Below are 6,683 nucleotides of genomic sequence, written 5' to 3'. Positions count from 1 at the left end.
TCCTGGATTAAATCCCCAGAATCTCTGCTGTAAATTGCTTTGTATAAAAGCGTCTGCCAAACGATTGCATTTATTGTTTTACCCCCACTTTTCCAGTAGGTGGCCACACAGTATCATAAGGCCAGTAGCAACAGGCTTGCTTCCATGAGGCTGAGATAAACTGAGCAACAATGCTGCTCGAATATCACTGAACTAACTGTGATGACCTTGAGGACTACTTACTCACGTAATGTACTCATTTGCTGCTTCCTGATTCTCGTTCTAACTATACCACTACATAATTTCTTCGAATACAGATTTCGTTAGCAATTTACTGGTTCAATAGATATTATTTTACTGGACTGGACTTTTAACACTAATGCCATAATCAAGAAGGGTCAGAGCCGTCTGTTCTTCCTCAGGAGGCTCAGATCTTTCAACGTCTGCAGGATCATGTTGCAGATGTTTTACCACTCGGTGGTGTCCAGTGCCATCGTCTACGCTGTTGTGTGCTGGGGCAGCAGGCTCAAGACAGCTGACACCAACAGACTCAATAAGCTCATCAGGAGAGCTGGATCCGCCCTGGGAGTGGAGCTGGAGTCTGTTGTGCAGGTTTCAGAGAGGAGGATGATGAGGAAGCTCCTCAGCATCATGGACAACGTCCATCACCCCCTGCATGCCACGTTGATGTCCTGTCGGAGCTCTTTCAGTCGTAGACTGATACCACCAAAGAGCTCCACTGAACGCCACAGGAGGTCTTTCCTACCTGAGGCTATCAGACTTTTTAATTCCTCTTCCCTCAGCCGCAGGGAATCTTCAATCTTTGTAGTTACTGCTAACAGCTAAGACAATTTATATTTCATTATATTTCTTATTCTTCCTCCTTTCCACTATTGTCTATTACTGTTATGTTTTTATTGGAAATTCGGGCACAACAATTTCCTTTGGGATTAATAAAGTTGTTCTCATCTCTCATCTCATCATCTCTCATTTTAAATGTGGCAACTAAATGGGCATATAGGGATTGTGGGGAAAAAAAAAAACATGTAGACACAGGGAGAACATGAAAACTCCTCATTGTGGGAACTGAACCAGCATCCTTTGTGCTGTGCATTGGAGGTGCTATTTATTTATTTGTGTATTTTCCAGATGGCATTCAGAATCAATTTTTCATCCTTAGAGTGATGTGGTTCCTTAAGTTATTTACATATTTGCCACTGTTTACCAGTGTTTGGTCTCATCTTTGTTATTTCAACAAAAGCCAAGACTGTTCTACTTCCTGTTTTCTGTGAACAACACAGAAACTAGATAGAGCAGTGCTCCAAGAATTCAGAATTTGCAAGATGCCAGTGCTCCAACATGATGAAGTTTGTAAGATATACAAATTCAGGGAGGTGTCTTTTTTTTTTAGGATTGTTGTATTTCTTGGGCCTGTTGTTAGTTTTCCGTAGAAGTGGAGATGATTTTAAGATCCAGACAGCAGGAAACAGAAGAGCAGTGTGACAACACACTCTGTTATGTGGGCCAGCATAAGAAAAAGCATTGGACAATACAATAGATGACACTCTGTGGGGCCCTGGAATTTACTCTTTTAGGGAAAAAGGTAAGACCACTGAACTACTGCAGGACTTCTACATCAATAAACATTATGGGGAAGACAAAATTGTCATGCACTGTCCCATAACTTAAGCTCTGCTGAGAAGCAGTCCGAAATGAGATCCATAAAGAGGATGATCTTCTCAGAGGCCACATCTCTTAGGGTCAAGGGATGGCGCTGTCATGCATGAACTGCAGATGATTGTCAAAGATGAACTAAGGATGTTTTTGGTACAAGTGTGAACACGCATAGTGGCAAATATAAGATACCATGACCAAGGGGTGTGAAGAGCAGCTATATTCAGTCAGGAGTTTCAGAGACCAAGTGCTGTTGGTTGCTGTTAAAAGAAACTGTAACCAATGTGCAGCATTGTGAGGTGTGCTAAGAGCTGTTGCTTGTCAGGAAAATCAGCAATCAGAATTATACAAAATACTTGCTATGCTGACAAACCCACAAGTTAGCCCTCAACAACAACAATTCACAACAAATGATTAGCCTATTTGTATAAAATGTGGAGTCATAGGTCACATTGTCAGATATTCTTAAATTACATAATAATGTTAATACTGTTCATTATGATGATGATAACAACAATAATAATAATAATAATGATAATACCAGTACAGTGCCTCTGTGGATGCATCAGGTGCATTGGAGACGCTAAGTGACCCACATGTATGCATGAGAGGGTGGATGGTTGTTTATGTCTGTATGGGGCCCTGCAATCAACTCTCGTCCAATCACAGCTCGGATAGGCTCCAGAACCGCCGCAGCCCTGAGCAGGATAAGCGGCAGATAGTAAATGAATGAATGAGGGATAATAATAGTAACAACAAGTTTTAAATATTGTACAAACAAAAAAAACATAGGACACAATATTGCAGGACACAAAAAAATCATTTATTGTCAGTTCTACCAGGTGTGAAATCAGGGACATGGTGGGGCAAGAGGTGCCTCTTCAATGTACTGCACAAAGCCATACAGACATGAGAGCATGCAACTATACAGAAAGGCCCCCCAGTGGGGATCAATCCAGGAATCTCCTTGCTGTGAGGCAGAAACACTGACCACTGCATTAGGTGCTGCCATTGACTGGGTAGGGGTTACCATGACACAATATAAGCTCATTAACAAACCGCTACAACATAACTCATGACTCATTGCAGCAGTAAACAACTAGGTCTTCAGCTATGCTTTCAAGACAACAAAAGGGCAGGCCTATTGATATTAAGAGGCAGACTGTTCCACAGAGTTTGTACACAAAAAGAAAAGGCACAATTGCCAACAGTCCTTTTTGGACCTTGAGGACTTTCTAAAGCAGTGGTCCCTAACCTTTTTTGTACTGGGGACCAGTTATATGCATGAAAATGTTTCTGTGGACCGGTTACAGGCACAGGGGCGCAAATAATAAAAACTTTTGTCAGTTCCTGGTATTCAATCTGAATATAACAATTACACTTTATATTAGGCAATTACAATATTAAGTGTAGCAGCAAGGCGAAGGCAGGAAAAGTCATTTTTCAAAATAAGATCCGGAGGGTCCAATGAAAAAACTATGATTTCTACCAAGAAAAGATTACCAAATGATCCGCAGACCAGTACTGCTCCAGGGACAGGGGGTTGGGGACCGCTGAATTAAAGGCTAGAATTTTTGGAAAAGCAGTGCTTGTCCAGGCAAAGGTGACTTCAACAAGTCAGAAAAATTGTATAGCAATGCTATTGACTATTTAATAGATGATCAAAAACACACCAAAAAGTCTGTTCTCACCCAAACCGGGTTGAGTGAGGTTGGCACCGGAGTACTATGTTCAAATTTACTTGCTCTGCTTAGAAAACTCGTTGCTGCTTCTGCATAAATTTCCAAGGCTTCTTTTGCAAACTGAATAGAGGGGCATTCCAATAATTCAATCTCGATATCACAAATGCATGGATAAGAATCTCTGTCCTTTATTGACAAGGTGTCTATGATCTTTGTGATGTGTCTGAGATGGAAAAAGGTGACTCTGGTGACCTCTTTTGTATGAAGGTCGGAAGAAAGCGTCCTGTAGAAGAATACGCAGAGGTTCCCAGCTCTGTCACTGCAATATAAAGATATGCTCCATGTATCTGCCATATCTGCTCATGGCTAGGGAACTTAAAACTAAAAACAAAGATGGCCCTTGTATGCTGCTTGAACCTGTCATTACACGAGACAACTGTTCATCAGGCAACAGAACACTGTCAACTGTAAGTGGTTTAATTACAGCAAACAGGACTGCGACCACAGCTAACCGGACTACAACGTCAGTTGGCTGGGCTACAGCCCCAGCTAACTGGGCCACATCCACAGGTAAATGGATCACAACCACAGCTAACTGGGCTCGAAGCACAATGTGGGGCTTGTTATATACCAGGGGTCTCAAACTCAATTTACCTTGGGGGCCGCTGGAGCTAGGGTCTGGGTGAGGCTGGGCTGCATCAAGTTTTCCACATGAAAAGCTCTGATAAAACATTCCACTGTTCTCAAGTACCTTCATTTTTATTTTTCTACACAAAATGAGGTGAAAAAATAAATAAACAAATCAAGAATTAAGCAATCATCTCACTAAACACAGTTAGCTTTGACTGCTGTGTTATTCTTTTTGGTTGCTTTCTTAAAGAAATCTTGTTGCTTCAGTAGACATGTTTTAAGATCGGCAACTCGGTTGGCTCTCTCAATTTGCATAGTCCTCAGCATGTCTAGTTGTGCAATGATGTTTCAAATTATATCCCTCTGCATCGCAACTTTCTCTGTGCAAATAAGACACGTCAGGATGCCCCTGTGCTCCACAAAGAAATATTGAATTTCCCATTTTTCCAGAAATTGTCTGTGCTCATCACCAACCTTTCTCTTCACTGCAGGCTTTGAGAGACATGTTTGGGGCTGTGTAATACAAATAAATCCACTAGATGTCACTGTCGCTGTGAAGTTTCAGTTTCAGTGTTTAGCTGACGCACGGAGAACGTCATTTCCGCTGGTACAGGATCAGCTCAGGGTTCTGCGCCTGCGCCATCATATGACGTCAAGCACGGCACAGTTAGTGATTGGTTGAAGGTCAGAAACCATGGAAACACCAAGTGTTTGTGGTACCTGTTTAACATTCAAATTAAATAAATAAAAAGTTTAATAAAGTTTGAAAAGTTCGGCTCGTGGCTTGCATGGAGCTAACGCTAACCCGGTTTTACATACACACACACATACAACTCGCGTGTGTGTGTATGTAATAGTGTTAGCTCCGTGTTAGCGTCCTAGCCCTAATTTTCCCCGTTCTTGTGCGTGTGTAACGTCAGGTCTGGTGCTTTTGAGCACCGGGCTCCGGTCTCAGCCACACCGGCGTGTTGTTTATCTGTTTAAATGTGTATTCAGCAGCAACGGCGGGTTGTTTACGTCCGTGGTTTACACGTGTATTCAGGCTGGTGCTGGGCACCGTGGGCACGGTCACGTTGCCGGTACAGTTCGGGTGCTCCGAAGCATGCGGCCCACGGAATGAGACAGACCTAACCATTTAGCACGGAGGTAGTGTTTACACATGCAGCATCAAACTCTTACTAACGTTGAACTTTCAGATGAAGGTTGGGGCCTCGTGTTTGAGACCCCTGTCGTATACAGTATGTACTCTTAAATGTTCTCGAATTAAATGGCCTGATGACATTACATTTGAGCCTTCTTCTCCTTTCGGCTTTTCCCTTTAAGGGTCGCCACAGCGATCAACTTTCTCCATCTAACCGTATTCTCGGTATCCTCCTCTCTTACACTAACTACCTTCATATCTTCTCTCACTACATCCATAAATCTTATCAAAACTTCCTTAAATCTTCCTTAAAAACTTCCTGCCTGGCAGCTCCAATTCCAACATCCGTCTACCAATATATTCACTATGCCTCCTCTGTACATGTCCGAACCATCTCAGTCTGGTTTCTCAGACCTTCTCTCCGAATCATCTTACATGTGCTGTTCCTCTGATAGACTCATTCCTGATCCTATCCATCCCGGTCACTCCCAAAGAGAACCTTAGCATCTTCATCTCTGCGATCTCTAGCTCTGCCTCCTGTCTTTTTGTCATTGTAACTGTTTCGAGGCCATACGGCATCGCTGGTCTCACCACTGTCTTGTACACCTGTCCTTTCATTCTGGCTGATAGTTTTCTATCACATAGTACCCTTGACACTTTTCTCCGACCATTCCAGCCTGCTTGAACCCGTCTCTTCACCTCTTTTCCATACTCTCAGTTGCTCTGGACTGTTGACCAGAAGTACCTGAAATCCTCCAACTTCCTGATCTCCACTCCCTGGAGCCTCACTGTTCCACCTGAGTTCCTCTCATTCACACACTTATACTCTATCTTGCTGCGACTAACTTTCATTCCTCTCCTTTCAGGGGCACACCTCCACCTCTCTAGATTTTCCTCAACGTGTTTTCTGCTGTCACTACAGATCACAATGTCATCTCCGACATCTTGGCCATGCAGATTCTTGTCTAACCTCATCTGTCAGCCTGTCCATCACCATTGCAAACAAGAAGGGGCTCAGAGCTGATAACTGATGGAGTCCCACCTCCAAGTTGAACTTCTCTGTTACTCCTACAGCACACCACACCACTGTCTCACATCTAGCATACATGTCCTGCAGCAGTTTAACATACTTCTCTGCCATTCCAGACTTCCTCATACAATACCAGAGCTCCTCTCTTGGCACCCTGTCATATGCCTTTTCTAGGTCTACAAAAACACAATGCAGCTCCCTCTGGCCGTCTCTGTACTTCTCTATCAGCATTCTCAAAGCAAATACTGCATCTGTAGTACTCTTTCTAGGCATGAAGCCATACTGCTGTTCACAAATGCTGACTTCTGCTCTCAGTCTAGTTTCTACTACTCTTTCCCATAACTTCATTGTATGGCTCATCAACTTTTTCCCTCTATAGTTGCCACATTTCTGCACATCCCCCTTATTCTTAAAAATGGGCACCATCACACTTAGTCTCCATTCATCAGGCATCTTCTCGCTCCAACGCTTCCATCGTTATCTCTGTTTCGCCAACCTGTATAGATCATTCTCTCGCTCCTTAGTGTCCAACCGAACATACAGGTCA

This window comes from Fistularia commersonii, chromosome 24 (assembly GCF_037954325.1).
Source record: "Fistularia commersonii isolate RoL2024-O1a breed Wild chromosome 24, RoL_Fcom_v1.0, whole genome shotgun sequence".
In the NCBI taxonomy this organism is placed as follows: domain Eukaryota; kingdom Metazoa; phylum Chordata; class Actinopteri; order Syngnathiformes; family Fistulariidae; genus Fistularia; species Fistularia commersonii.
Note: the sequence above shows the minus strand (reverse complement) of the source record.